The sequence below is a fragment of the Halictus rubicundus genome, chromosome 12 (assembly GCF_050948215.1).
Source record: "Halictus rubicundus isolate RS-2024b chromosome 12, iyHalRubi1_principal, whole genome shotgun sequence".
Lineage (NCBI taxonomy): Eukaryota > Metazoa > Arthropoda > Insecta > Hymenoptera > Halictidae > Halictus > Halictus rubicundus.
This window is the reverse complement of record NC_135160.1, coordinates 13,345,257-13,361,421: the sequence shown is the minus strand read 5'-3', so window position 1 is coordinate 13,361,421 and position 16,165 is coordinate 13,345,257. Positions and strand designations below refer to the sequence as shown.

Sequence of the window (16,165 nt, the reverse complement as noted above, 5' to 3'; positions counted from 1 at the left end):
GATGGTTTGGTTCCTTGGGAGCAGCTCGACATACACAATACCTTTGTAATCCCACCAAATTGACAACATGATCTTCTTTTGGTGCAATTCAGCTTTCGGTGTGGTTTGGGCTGATTCATCACGCTTGGACCATGATCGTTTTCGGGTTGTGTTATTGCAAACAACCCATTTCTCATCACCAGTGATGATTCGCTTCAGAAGAGGGTCGATTTCGTTTCGTTTGAGATGCATATCGCATACGTTGATGCGTTGCGTTAAGTGAATTTCTTTCGATTCGTGTGGAACCCAAATATCGAGCTTCTTAGCGATTCCGAGACTTTTTAAACGATATTCTATAGTTGTTTGCGAGACATTTACCCTGTCTGCAATCTCTCGGACAGTTATATGACGATCCGATTCAATAATGGCTTTCGTTTGGTCATCGTCAACTTCGGATGGTCGACCAGAGCGTTGGTCGTCTTCAAGTGAGAAATTTCCAGAACGGAATTTTTTAAACCAATTCTGGCACGTGCGTTCTGTTGAGCAATCCACACCATAAACTTCACATATATCTTTGTGAGCCTCGGCAGCTTTTTTACCACTACGGAAATAACAAAGCAATATGTGTCCTATAATGTTCGTTTTTGCACTCCATGTTCAAATTGACACAGAACTAACAATTTTAATCAAAATTACGTGTAACTTGCTTCAAAAGTAACCTAAAAGATGCAGTTATGAAATGTCGGAAGAAAAACAAACGCAACGTTAACAGAAATCAATGAAACAAAACGTAAAGCCATCTATTAGGGAAAACCGAAATTGCTTTCTTGCCAACCTAATAGATATTGGAGCATCGTTGCTGGCCAGTTCTAGAATTCGTGAAAAAGTTTCCACACCTATGGCCTTTGTACGCCCAAGCGCCGAAATGCCTACGTAACCATATACATCGAGGACCATCAGATTGCCCCCACCTATGGGCGTAAGGGGAGCAGATGTGCGCGTGGCTGCAGGAAGTTTAGGTTCATACGAGGAGCAGCTGACCGACGGGAGCATTCCACCTCGAGGAGAGCCGAGGATGGTCTCGGTGGTTGGCTTCGAAAAGGGGGATGATGATTGCTCAGCCCTGAGCCAGCTCATGGTTCAGCTTAGATACACCCACATGTTCGCCGAGGGTACGGAAACGAAGGGGCGAGGGGTGGGGGGGGGGGCGAGGGGAGAGGCCCCTTTTGAAGAACCACCTATTAAAGTGCTGAGGGCACATTCATTTCCTCCCTTTACGCTTTCATTTCACGTTTTAAAGGATATTTATCGAGCACGAAACGTATAATGTTTTATTTCCTGACGAGGACGGAGCTTTATGCTCCTGATATTACAGGTTCTTGCCACCGGGTTTCTCTCACCGTTTGTCGTGTGTTCCATGTCTTATTACTCTGCTCCTTCTGCCACCTTCTTTTCATGCCGCATACTCCTCGCTGCGACCACTTGTTGCACACTCAGCTGCTGCCACATTCTCGAGAAATTAATACGCGTGTTACATTTTCTGTACCTCGACGTTGTAATTGGTCTCGTCGGATCGTTTCGAAAGCGATGAATTTACGCAGCAACCAACACCCGTACAATCTTTTAATTGAAACGCTGATTGATCCTCAAATCCAGTTCTGCCCCTTGCATATTTTAATAAAAAAAAAAACTGACCTTAGAGGTTTTTCAATAATTAATTTACCAAAATATATTAAGGTATATAATATCACACAAAATACAATTTATTCTCTCTCTTGAACCACATTTCTTAGGTCAAACAATTACGTGCGTCAATGTAATAACGTTAAAAATTACTTATACCTGAGGTAAAACCAACTGGTGTAACTTTCCTCCCAATAGCAGAAACGTCGAAAAAATTCGGTTTTTATTGTTTTTGACAATGATTGCCCACAACAATAAATCTAAAAAAAAATTGACGACACTGCCTGTTATGGTACTTTATCAGGGAACTAAACAGAAGAATAGCATGTTTTCATATTGTTGAGAAATGTACATTTTTCCGATTTTTGGGGGGTTTTTCATTTTTTACGACCACAGTTTGCAACAAAAAAGATCTGAAAAAATTCTCAAAAATCTGTCTTAGGATCCAAGATACTTCACATTTTTTTTCTGAATTTTAGGAAGCATCGGAGTGCGGAAACCCTGCAACTACCCTCACGGGCAAGATAGGGGGTTGAAATTTTGCTCAGAGGGGTTTTTCTTGGTCAGCTTTCATCAATCATTGAAAAACCTCTAAGGGCAGTTTTGACCATCTTAATCGGCCAGGCCCTTTAATTCACAAATGATTATACTCCGTTTAAGAATTAAAAAATTGGAAATCAATCTTTCATTCACAAACTCAATTATTATACTCCGTTTAGGAATGACAAACTTGAAAATCAATTTTTATTCATTTCGTTTCAAGATTGCTTACAGGTAGTCAGATTATTGGGTACTAGAATGTCAAGAGAACCATGAAAAATATCTAAGTTACCTGCACACTTTCGAAAAATCTGTGACACCGTAAAACATCGATCATTCCAAAAGAAAAATCGACAATCGGTTTAAACCGTTCCCGAAGATGGGCAAAATTTGTTCCGACCTTGTCTGATTTTTACAGGCACCGAATTGGCGCTCACCGTGTATAAAAATTCCAATTAATTTCGAGGAGTCGCCGCTTTCGATTCGTTTCCATTCATCCGCAATTAGCCCGATTGAATTTTCCCGACAAGTGGCCTTAAACGACTCTTAAGTACTTTCTTCTGTGGAGGTTAAACGGTCGGTCGCGTCGGAGGGCAAGCAACAATCGTTCGATTGTCTTTATCGAGCCCGAACCGCGAGGAAGCATCACAATTTCGTGATTAACGTGTTTGCTCGAGTATCAACATTTATTATTAGCTGGTCTGCGTATTCGCTCGCGCAGCGCCGCGCGATTTCTTCGTTACCTTCGAGACAAACAAGCTTCTGTTCAACAATACGTGCAATTATTATCTTAATCGCCGTTCATTCTTTTATCGAGCCGGACTGGTGGCTATTATTAGGAGCGGGCATCGGCGCACGGATTTAATTAATCCATCGTTCCAATTCACGACGACAATGGACCAGGCAGGCGGTCGATCGGTCCCGGACCGGAAGTCGGAACCATTACGACCGGTTTCGAGAGGCCGACGATCCGGCGCAATTACATTGTGGCCTGCATGAGAGAGTCGTTACGAAACTCAACCTTTTCCGCTTATATTTTGCGATCGATCGTGAAATTCTTCGCCGTCTCTCTCTCTCTCTCTCTCTCTCTCTCTCTCTCACACACGTTCGCCCGATAAATCTGCCGGTCCACGGGGAAGATACAAGTTTGTCGCTGCTTCGTCTATGCATTCCAGTCGGGCCTGTAATTAACGCGAACCCAGGCGGCACGACGTCGGGTTAAATTCCCAACAAATTGTTTAAACGATTCCCTATCTCGCAGTTAACTCGCTGGCCGATTGTTACTCCGATTTCTTCTTCTTGTTCACACTGCTTTCGTGTGAAAATCACTTTTCCATACCGGACAATTGCAACTCTAAAGTGTCTGTGTGCTTCAGACAAAAAGTATCATAATGGGATCTCCCTAAAAATTCAGTTACAATTTACTGGAATGCAACTACAAATGTACAATTTAACCACTTGCACTACGATTTATTTTACGGTTAACAGTGATTGAAACTCCTTTGTTGTTCATCGTTTCTTAGGAGAAGAAAATTTGTATTTACCACTACTGTGTATTCTATTAACCCTTTGCACTTGAGTGGTGACTCTGAATTGTTGTGGCATTATTTCAAAAAAATTACAAAAAATATTACAAAATATTTCTTACATTACAAAATTTGTATTTAATGGATTACTAAACATTTAAATATTATATGTGGAAATCGGATCAGTTTCGCACGAATAAAATGAAAATATTCCAAGACGGAAGAAAAATTTAGTTTTAGAATGAAAATAGCGCCGAGTGCAAAGGGTTAACACTAGAATTACCGGACCAGTCGAAATGACTGGTTCCGAATTTTTTCTTTTACAATTACTGAAATTGTAACAATGTTTTCATCGGAAATTTTTTCATGAACCTCTTCATTGAAGTACATATTACAATAAAAGTTGTCTTGTCACTGTTACAAAGCAACATACGTCAGTCGCATTTATTGCTCGGTAGTTCTAGTGTTAATCTTCAGTGGCCATGTATCGCCAAAAACAAAATAGAATTTTGTTTTATCGGTTATGGGACTCTGTCAAAGTGCACGCGTGCCTAACGAATTTTCAAACTCGATTTTCTCGAAATCGACCCCCCCGAAAAAAACTATATTCCTTCTTTTCGACTAGATTTCATGTGAGGAATCATCCCCTTGTACCGCGATTTCCCAAACACCTTGTGTAACAAAGTAATGTAGAACCGTGACTTTTAGTGCTCCGCAATGCTCCGTTAATGTCGCTTTTTGTTTACAGGACGATCTCGCACTTTCTTGTAACGCGGATTAACGAGTGTCAGAGCTTTGTATACTTTGCGCGACAAGTACGAAAGCCACGGAATGAGGTAAACGATCTTTGTTTGACGCGGCGCTCATTAGAATCCTCGAATCCCTGACACGCAATGACGAAGATCGCGTTGGAAACAAGATAAACTGGTTCTCGACGGATCACAATGTAATACTTCTGTGACTATAATCTGCAGTTAACGATCGTGTGAGCGTGCAGGTGCAAAAACTCGTAAGACGACGCGTTATTGGGTGACGAAACGATTGCGTTTTAATGGCGGACAGACTGCAATACCTCATGCATTTGCAGCGTGTAAAGATTGATAAACTACCGACTTCAATGAAATTTCAGTTTCACTTCGTCGCTCGCGGAGGAAAATCAAATTGAGCGTCACTATTCGAGAATGCTCACAAGTACCTTCTCGGATTAACACTAAACCAAGCATTAACGGTATCTGGTAAATATTGCCTTATAAAAACGGCGACCCTAAATTTATTGCGATTGACCGTAATTTTCTGTGTAATAAATGCTTGGACAAGGACGTTTATTCCACTATTTTCCATGAATGAATTTCTATAGTTTCAATCATCGTAAAATATAGGTGATCTTGACCGTGGTAGGTTTAGTGTATGCATTTTTACTTTGAAATGGAAAATCGAAATCGTGGTTGAGAGGTTGAAACGGTCGTTGACTGCCGATGTTTCGGAAGAGAGCTCGCTGGAATTCCGCGCAAATGGGACACCCTGTACTCAGCGCGCATTGTGTAATCGGCCTTAAGGATAAACGGACAGCCACGTATGTATTCGCGTGCATGAATACACAGCCGACTAGGCGCATTCGCAGGCAGGGAGGTTCGTATCAGAAAACGGCCAAGTGAAAGGATAGGCACGAGTTCATCTTGTGTCTCAACCTCCGAGCAGCCTTCTCGAGTACGTATCCTTTCGTGCTGCAAGTGCGTCAGCTATTCGACGAAGACAACGGTTAATCCGTGCCGCGTTTCGTTTTAACGGAAAACCGCCGCCTTCACCATTTTACAATGAAACCGACAATCAATCATTCAATCCTCATTCGCGGAAACATCAGCCTGACAAGACGAATCGTACGAAACGAATGACCATGGACGAAATATTGAGTAGATTGCGGATTTTATCCATTCATGATAAAAAAAAAAATAGGCCAAATGTAAAACGGTGAAAAGAAAATTTAAAACTACTGTCGTATTCATTTCAGCGTATTACAATTATTAAGAAAGGCAATACATTTATATTTGGATATTTGTATTTGTTTGCTGCAATAGAAAATTTTACATAATCTGCGTGCTCTTTGTTTATGGCAATCTTCAGAATGGAAACATATCTTGGAATTTTATTGTATGTAATGAAAAAGTTGTAGAAAGTATTGTAGAAATGAACTAATATCGGTTGTTATCTCAATAGGAGTCACTTCTGATTCTTTAAGAAAACCAGGAGAAAGAAAAACAGTAGAGATTGTGAATTTTTATGAACACAACTAGACTGTCAACTATTAATTTCTGACAACGATTAAGAGTTTCCTTAATAGTAGATAATGTGAATTTTTATGAAAACAACTGGACTGTCAACTATTAATTTCTGACAACGAGTAAGAGTTTCCTTAACATTAGATATTGTGAATTTTTATGAAAACTACTAGGCTGTCAACTATTAATTTCTGACAACGACTGAGAGTTTCCTTGTGATGACAGTAAAATAAAAATAACATTCGCGTTCCTTCTTATTTTGTAAATTTCTGAATAGCTGTAAATGTTCACAGTTCCACGGTGTGATTTTTAGTGGAGGAATGCGAACAGATTATTCGAAGCGAGTGACTATAGCGCTCTAATATGGAAGATTGTCGAGTGATTTTGCAAATTGGTCTCTTAAACAGTGAAAAAATCACTTTCAGATTTAGAGAGTATCTCGTGCGACAGTCCCCGTGTTGTTTAGAAAGCGACCATCGCAAAATTGCACTACATTTTCAGCTTTCTATCCAGCATCGTGTATTATTTAAGAGAAGATAGCAAACGCGCAAGGATTACGCTTGGCAAAGTGAAAGAATTTGAAAGAATCCATACAGGAAATAGCTGACGTAATATAGCGCAATTATAATACTATGTAGTATTTATTGATAGCGAACAGAAATTCACACAGTGACGCATGCCTTTACGGAAACAGTAAATTGATTATAGTGAGTCATTTCCTTTCTTGATATCCTCGATACGAAAACGTTAATTCAACGATTGTGCTACATTCTCTTGGCGATTTTTATAGTTGCCATTTTTATTATCTTTATGATCTTTACGCGATCGCGTCTACTAGAAATTCGCGAAGTTTGCAATCTATTTGTTAAAATACTCCGACCAGAATAGTTATTAGCATGTGTCAATGCAGTTTTTATTTTAGGTATTCTCCAAATGATCCATATATTACATACACAGGCTCACGAAAGTATTTGAACGTCCTTCAAAACAGTATAACTTTTTTTAAATTGACCTGACTTTTTTTGAGCAATTAGGAGAATTGGTTTACCGAATGAGCTGGAAAAAAGATTTTGAAAAAATTGCAACTGCTAGGAATTATAAGAGCAAATAGAAAAGGCACTTTCCAAAACTTTTTTATTTGAGCCTGCAATGAAAATTTAAAATATGCGTTTATTATGTTAGTTATGTTAGTGAGTGACAAAAATGAATTTGACGGGACTTAAAACAGTAGAAAAGAAAAGAAAAATAATTTAAGAACGTCAACATACTTTTTCTAAATTCTTTCAATTCGACAAATAATTCTTTCACTTTATTGTACCCTAATATTTGGGTCGATTTTCGAAAATTTTTCATGTCGATTTTCTTTGTGTCGTATATCACGTCTCTCTGAATATTCCCTGAATATAAAAACCTTAATTTTTATTACGCTCATCAGCAGTCTGGTCTTAACCGCTTCATACTTGATAAACTCCTAATTGAACCGAGCACGAAGGAGATGCATCATATCGACGAATAACACTGCCGTATCTCGCGTTCCCGCTAATTTCCTCGGCTAACGCGAATTCGCGTGGAAAAAGAAAAGAGTGTTATGCGGAGTCACGCGGAATAGTGATTTCCGAGCATACTGGCCACCGCTGGAACGCGAAGGGAACATCTTGGACAAGTGCGGAACAGATGTTCGCCACGGCGCTAAATCGCCGCGGGCTTCGTGAGCAGGAAAAAAGAAAACTGTTCGAACTGTGACTGGCGCTGGGCACGGTTCGAAATAGCAACGTGCCGAAATCACGGTCCGACTGAGAGGTGCACCTGCACCGAGCTGCATCCATGCCGATCACCGGCCAGATGCTTCTCGCACCAGCTGCAAGCAGCTCGAGTTCGTGCTTCTGCTCGCGACCAGGTTTCAGCATTGTGTAAATCAATCATTTGGAAAATAATCGTTTAGACAATACCACCACTGGCGGGAAACATTCGAACAGGATCGCGTTAAATTAAATTAATTAATCTCTTAAGTATAACGCGCTTGTCCGCGACTCTCTCTTCCAGTACGGCGCGATCGTCCGCAACTGTGTCTCCCAGGTACGGCGCCCCTGGCCGCGGAACGCAGAAAAGCCACTATAGTGGTCCGCACAGTTCAAACAAATGCTTTCCACGGAAAGCCACTATAGTGGCGTACAGTACTTAAGAGGTGAAATCTGAATAACAGTAGAATATGTAAATATATTAGTCGAATAAAGGTATGGTATATGGTAATAATGGTAATAATATGGTGATAATAATGGTAATAAATACTTTAGAAAAATACTAATAAAGTGGTGACTTGTTTTGCTCCTTGCAAATAATAAACTGTCTACCTGTATAAAAAAATTGTTATATTAATATTTCTTTTATACAAGACGAGTTTTACAATTGCTTTTACGTTTGTCGTTTGGAAGTGTTTTCCACATTGCAATTGTGAATAATTACTAAACCGCGGATCTTTGTGTAAAATAAAAATGTTCTACCTGAACTGCAACAGACTGGAGTGAAATAATTTTCTTTCTTAATATGTTTAATGGGTTGAAAATAATGTAACAGTGTTTTAACATTTCTCTAATGTTTTTACTGTCTTAAAATACGCCTACCCATTTTTGTCATAAATGCATAAAATCCGCCGTCTAATAATTACGATTAAACATTTTCTCTGTTATTTGTGAAACGAAGTATCTAAAATGATTGTTTAGTACATTATTTCAAATAAAGCCGGTGTTTTGCCGCGATGTTCATGCAAATCTCGCATTTTTCAGAGGCCGTTACGGGAACGCCGGGAAAGTTTATGGCTTTTTTATGGTGGATTATTATATCGAACGGAGAAAGTCCGTTTCCGCTTCGCCACCGCGAATCGGACGGCTGAATTTGCATAAATATTCCCCGTGCGATTATCTAACGGCAGCTTTGTCGGCGATCGGCGATCCGGCGCGTATCGTTAGCGTATAATTACGTCGAGCGAGAGCCGATTATTGATGCGCCGTGGTAATTAACGTGCAACCGTTGACGATATTGATATATCACACGCCGCCGTTGCAACGATTCAATATTTCGTCCTTGATCCGAAAATAACGATGCCCTATCGCCGCTGTTCCGCGCGCCCCTAATATATCAGTGAAACGCGAGGCCTCGATCAAACGAAGCTCTCGCTTAATCGAGAAGCCATAAACTGGAACCTTGGTCTCGTTGTGTCATCCTGAGTCAGATCATCCCCCAGCGAATCTACTATTCAATGAAAAACATCGGGACCGACTCGTCACTAAAGTAATCCAAAGCGGACGGATAATAACCCTTAGCACTCGAGTGGTGACTCTGAAGCACCACTAGAAATTGTTGTGGCATTATTTCAAAGAAATTTCAAAAAATATTACAAAATATTTGTTGCATTACAAAATTTGTATTTAATAGATTACTAAACATTTAAACGTTATATGTGGAAATCGGATCAGCTTCGTATGAATAAAATGAAAATATTTTAAGTAAGACGGAAGAAAAATTTAGTTTTAGAATAAAAATAGGGCCGAGTGCAAAGGGATAAATATCGATTTGATCAATAATTCGCTTCCAAGGATTACAAGGAGCTTGAAATTAATTGCGCCACTTTCCAGAAGCTGCGCGCAGAAGGTGACCGGGTGTATCGCGAAGATTCGCGAAAAATATTCGATCGGATCAACGAACGATTATGGACGGACGGGGAACGTAATGTATGCGAATACATTAGGAGGTTCGCGAACAAACTGACCGGTTACGCTTGCGCCCAACGGCACCGCGAAACTACTCATTAATTGCCGTGTTATTTATCGCGTAATAGGGTATTTCGCGTGGTTCGCGATCGCTTCCCCTTTCTTTTTCTTGGCTGGCTTTTTATCGGAGGACGGCGTGCGACCGGCACTATCTCCGGCCAGTGTCTTCCGCGCATGGAAACCAGAGTAACCAGTGCAGCGGGTAAAAAGCTGCAGCTGTCACTGGGCACGGCAGCTGCAACGCCAGTGCATCGGACCTAGCGGCGGGACTAACGCGATTCCTATGTCGTCCTGCACCCATCGACCATCTCACAACCATTTTCTACCGTTTCATGCACATTTCGTGAACGCGTTCTCCACGATTTGTTCCTCTCCGTCGCAGCTCTCTGTTCAATCAGTCGAGAGAGCAGTTGAGTGATTGAGATTCCTCGAAAATTATGTTTGCGACGTCCAGTAAATGTTTATGTAACGTTGGCTCGACGAAGCTGAACCGAGCAATGTCGAATCGAGGTTCTTCAGCGTCTGCCAACAGCTTCAGTTTGAGACTGTAATGCAATACTGTTAGATCGAATATCTGCTACTCTAATGGACGACTGCTGTCTTGCTAGACTGCACATTTCAAATACTCGTGACAAAAATCAATAGACGTTCACAACAGCACGTTGACAATATTATTTTGCTTCCGTTCCCGGCGATCGGTGTAGACAGTTTTCGTTCTGGAGATCCTAGAATTTTTGCTATTTGCAGAATATTGCAGAAGAATTAGTACTCCGTCGACAACTCAATATTTACTAAAAACGTCGGTGTAGCCAATTTTCATGCAATTCCTAATTCGAGGCATTGTTTGCTCGAGCCATGCGCCCGCACAGGGTTTAATTTTCATACGATGCTGGAAATAACGCTAACGCGGTACGAGTTTCATTCTTATTTATTTTCACGGAGACTCGAAGCCCGTTGCTATGTATTCGCTGTGTAGGAAAAATCAGAAATTGACAATTGTCGAAGAACGAAAGAATTTATAATTGAGAAGTAAATTGAAAATAATTAGAAAGTTGAAAATTCGGTGAACAACAAACGTTCGCTGAGAAACCGATTGAGAGAGCCTTGGTGTTTGTCACCTTTGGTCGAGCGAGAATAAAGAAACGATCGAGACGATACGGGGGAGCGAGTGGTGGGCATCATTCGATGACATTTCCCTCGCGGCACGTTCACGCCTATCGCGATCGAGCGTGTGCGGTGTGCACACGAGCGGAGGAACACTCGGCTATTTTCTCGGAGCGAACCTCGAGGCCAGGATCCTCGACTTTCTCTCATCACCGCGCATCCATCTTGGGTGTACGGTTACATATGCACGGAATGCTGCCGCTGACCGATAAACACCCGTAAACGTTCGAACGATAGAGCCCGGCCGATTAGCGATGTCCCTTTTTAGCGAGTTTCTCGCCGCGGTGCGCTTTTACGCGCGAGTCCTGGCCGCGTTTTTCGAATCCCGATCGATTTGGAAACTCGGACGCTCGTGGGAGCTCTCTTTCCATTCATTCGGAAGAAACTCGGCGACCGAGAACAGAATTGCTATTTACTCTTGGTCTCTTCTGTCGCAACTTGATTATTTAGCTATTGGAAGTCGCTAATAATGTTCGTGGAAACAGCCACTTGCGGATGAGGATTCCATAATCAATTTTTCAGTAGCAATTGAATTTTTTAATTCTCTTCATGTAAAGGAAAATTCAGAACTGTTTGACACTAACCCTACCACGGTCAAAACGACCGGTTCCCTGTTTCACAATTATTGAAATTACAAAACGTTCTCATGAGAAAATTACTGAATCGACGAATTGAAGTTCAGGTGAATTCAATCTTCCCCCTCTAAATAAGTTTTGTGTTTGGTAGGTTTAGTATTAAAAATGTTTGTAACTGCCTGTGGCACGTTCAATGTATCAATGCAAAAATTCATAATCCCGTCACAGGTCATAGAAAGCGAACGTGTTAAGAATATTAAGAGAGTATCATTTTGTAAGTATTTTTATACGAGATACTTAATATTGCATAGATATTATAAGAGTCACAATCGTGGCCAACTAGATTGTGTCTTGCGAGAATGAGTCATGCACTGTTTTTACACAACATTCGGAAGCCATACCTCCCTGATTAGTCACACTGATCGAATGCATTTAAATTAACAAACCTGGGTACCTGACCCGATTGCTAAACCTGATCATAAATCAGCTCCAATAATACAAATCCGTGATCCGTATCTACCCAGCCAATATTAACGACTTCGGAAAAGTATTAAACTACTTTTCGTATGATAAAGATAAAAGAAATAAGAGTTGCTGCATTTAAATTTACAGATTGAACTGCCAAAGAACATGTTCAAGTAATTGCAACACCTTGTACTCATATTAATCTCCAAGCAATTTTAAAAAAGAACAAAGCTTGTTCTCTCAATTCATTCTCGATGCAGACAAAACCGAGATTTTAATAGATTTTCCGATTTTCTTTCTGATAGATTTTTCTGAAATCTTTGGATTTCCCCGCAACTAAAACGATGTTAACTGTACACACACCGTCCTAATGAACTCTTTGATCGATGTGCCATCGAACAGCAACGACACGGAACAAGTCGTGAAAAAAGATGGCAGCCGCAAGTCCCCGGCAACACGTGGTCGCAGCTGCGAGAAACGATAGGCAAATAGTCCGGAGAACGGTTGATGCATTCGACCTCATTATTCCTCGGCGTCAATCGGATTGTTTCGAATTAATAATTCATCGTACCGGTTTACAGAGAGTCGGCCGTCCTTCGCGTGCGCAGCCGCTATCGGTGGCCGGTGCAATTCAATATTCGTTGCCGTGTAATTAATGTAATTGTACGCGGGGATGAACGGGATTCGACCCGGTTTAATTGGTAACGCGAAGCCCGCGGATCGTGTTCCCGCTGTAAATCTTTTTCGCTGCTTCGAGAGAGACACCTGCGAACGGCAGGAGAGAGATAGAGAGAGAGAGAGAAAGAGAGAGAGAGAGAGAGAGAGAGAGAGAGAGAGAGAGAGAGAGAGAGAGAGAGAGAGAGAGAGAGAGAGAGAGAGAGAGAGAGAGAGAGAGAGAGAGAGAGAGAGAGAGAGAGAGAGAGAGAGAGAGAGAGAGGAACTTATAAATGAGGCATTTCGAGCGCGATGAGATCGCGAGTGCGCAACATGGCGGGTTCATCTTGATCTAACCTCGTGGGCTCGACGTTGCCTGGTGGATTGTTCAAAAAGATCATTGTCGAGCTGCAGGTGCTTGCTAGATGTTTTCAAAAATATCATTGCAAAAAGTCTGTCCCTAAATTATTTCGTTGGAAGACGAACCCAAGAAATAAGTACTACTAAATTACGAGCAAAATCAGAGATATACAGGAGCTTCAATTTTGCAATAATCAGTTTGTCGAATAATTTTGGAGAATTTTTAACGCGTCGATAATAGTCATCATAGTTATAACTAGACTGCGGATTTTTATTTAAAGTCAGAATTGTTTGCACACTAGACAAAGCACACTACAAATATACACGTTATATATATACGGTATACATACGTTACACGGTATATATACGTTTGCATACTACAAATATTTTGTTTGCATACTAGTTTCTATAAAAATTACATTTATAGTAGTTAATGCATTCCAGAATATCACGCTGTGTGTCGTAACGTTAAATAACCAAGACCTGTAAAATTAATTCGATTTTCAGAATTGATAGATATATGGAATAATATTGTAGATAGAAAATAGACAGAAAAACGGACGTTCCTTACGATTCGATTTAAATAACATCAACGACGAAAACCAATGACAATTAAGATCATAAGCTAATGGCGAGCAATTTTAGACAAATGTGCCTGGCAAAATTCGATTTTTACTTTCGTGAAAATCGTGCGAAGGCACGTGCGTGTCCAGGCCGAGGAGCCGCCATTACGGTCACCTACGAGTCCAGGTAAGCCCCATTGTCTCTATGGGTTCCCGTACCTGCCGTGACTGACAATACGCTCGGGATTTGTTTTTCAAATCGCGGCCCTGAGATTTCCGTGGGCAACCGCTTCCATCGATTCCGAATATTTTATGGGGTTTTTCTAATGACGCCTCGGGAAGCCGTAAAACCGTCCCCGCTTCCACAATATTTCAATAGACAGAGAAGTCTCTCGGATCAAGATCACACCGTAGGGACTAGGGTGATCCATCGTACAAAGGCGAAAAGGAATACCGTTGATTTTCGTTCACTTACCGGCTCCAATATCCCGATGTCATTCTAAACCATGGCCACCTGCATGCCAGGGACCGCGGACCCGACCTTTGTCACGCGAAAAACGGCCCCGGAAACAGAACGGTCACTCAAGCAATATTCACCATCGAGCTTCACCGAGAAAAAGCTACGACACACTTTTTAACAATCTCGGAACCACTGTTTGCAGAACGCACGGGAGTCCTCTTCTCCGTTCAGCACACACTCATCAGTATCCTGTATGTCCACGACTGCTTGTCGATCATGAAAAACAAAAAGATCACCGAGTTAAACATCGATGGGAGACCAACACAGAAAAAAATTGGGTTCTCATAATCCCTCAAGGATCCTCCGGCAATATTCTGCGAAGGTGGACAATGGATCTCAGCAATAGCCACGACATTATTAATACCAAACACCCCCTGCATCGCCATTGAAAATCTTTTCTGCCCCATCACCCGAAAAAGAAAAAGGTAAACCGGATGGCAGAAAAAGGAGGAGTACAATAAATCCGTATCCTAATTAACAGAGAGACGAAGACGCTTAGGTAGAGGATTGTTCGGATAACAGAACAGCAATCGATTCTAAATATAGTCAATGCCAAGGATTTTCAAGTATTAGTAATTTTCAAGTATTAGTATTACTAATTTAGCAATCAAGTATTAGTAATCATTAGTAATCAATTCAAGTATACGAATCAAGGATTAGTCAAGCACTAAATATAGTTAATGTTAGGATTGTGTGTACTCACTGCCTTTTGAATGCGAGTAGACTTTGCTAAGCAGATTTGACGCATTGAGTGAGTTAAAATATCATTAATATTGCCAGAAATGGAAGTAGCATAGAATTTTGCATAGAGATGCACAGTTAAAGTGCGCGGAGTTGTTGAGGGCAGTTCGTTGGGGCAGAAGAGGGCCGAAAGGATGGGATATTAGGGTCGGATGTTCGGGGACAAGGGTTTCTATGGTGGTTGAATGGAATTCGAACCTGCGGTTCCGGCGACGTCGGAGGAGCGTTGAACCGGTCACGAGGCGGCCGCAGAGGACACTAATCGCTGGTACCAAGGATCGTCGGCTAAGCCGGTCGTTATCAGCGAGAGGGAAACCTGGATAGTCCGGCCGTGGCGTGCGACAGCGTAACAACGACTGCGTGTACGGCACTCGACGTGTTTCCAGGTGGAAGAACAGCCAACAGCCACGCACACCGTGGCCGGCGAAACGAGCGGGGAAACTAAAGTCCCATAGGATACGTCGTTGCGGCTTGCCTCTATACACTGTGTACACCTAGATAGTTATGAAGGCAGGTGCTGGCGGACAGGTGAACGTGGCGGAACACAGGAAGTGCCAGAGACAGAGAGGCATTACAAAACCCGGGGAACAACAGCGGAGGGGGCCCACGGGAAGGCAATGGGAAAGAAGGGAAAGAACTGCTGAAGAATGCCCGTGCGACTCTTGCAGTCGCGTGCCTCCTGCTGGCTAAATTAATTTTAATTGATCGTTCGATTGGGGGGAGATGCCAGAGGCTGCGATTTTTTCGCGGAGCGAGTGAAAGTTGAAAAAGCGAGCGGATACTCTGCGAATCCAAGCGAATCATAGTCGGTTGGACGAGATACATGCTTCAGTATTTTTTTACAACCAGGTTCGATTCGTCGGAACAATCTCTAACTCGTGTCGTTGCTAGTTTTATGGGTTCATTGTACCCTGCCGAAAGATCCCGCGTTACGACGAGGTACCCCCATAAAACAAGTATATATCCCAGCGGTCGAACAATCGACTATAGGCGCGTTACCTCTTCAGAATTGGAAACGGAAAGTCTATTCCCTGACCTTCCATTCACGCCATAAACGGCGAGCCAAACGGCGGCCGTAATTCGCGGAATTGCCAAGCCAGGTACGCAAGACACTTGATTAGCGACGAAACGAGCGGCTGCAGGTAACTGAGCGAACCGCACGACACACTCGGACTCGGCTAATCCTTCTCCCTCCATCGTGCTCGAGCGCGTAAACGAGGACTTGAGGACAATGAATAAATCTGGAATTTTCTTCACGGTGATCCGACGAGCTCGTTCGCTGTTCCATTCTGCTTAGAAGAGTTCCAAGTTAGCTGATTTCTTTTCAAGTAGAGAGGTCCTTGGTTCCTGAA

General features: G+C 41.9%; 1 protein-coding gene across 2 annotated transcripts in view; it reads right to left on the bottom strand.

The window, feature by feature from the left end:
* The window catches only part of Traf4 (TNF receptor associated factor 4), a 55,392-nt gene extending 39,977 nt beyond the window's left edge, over positions 1 to 15,415 (bottom strand). For both annotated transcript variants that reach the window (XM_076797551.1, XM_076797552.1), the window contains exons 1-2: positions 15,012 to 15,415; positions 14,028 to 14,275 (exon numbers count right to left, since the gene is read on the bottom strand). The gene's annotated coding sequence lies outside the window, so the exon portion shown is untranslated. The remainder of the gene's footprint in view (positions 1 to 14,027; positions 14,276 to 15,011) is intronic.
* Positions 15,416 to 16,165: the final 750 nt, after the last annotated feature.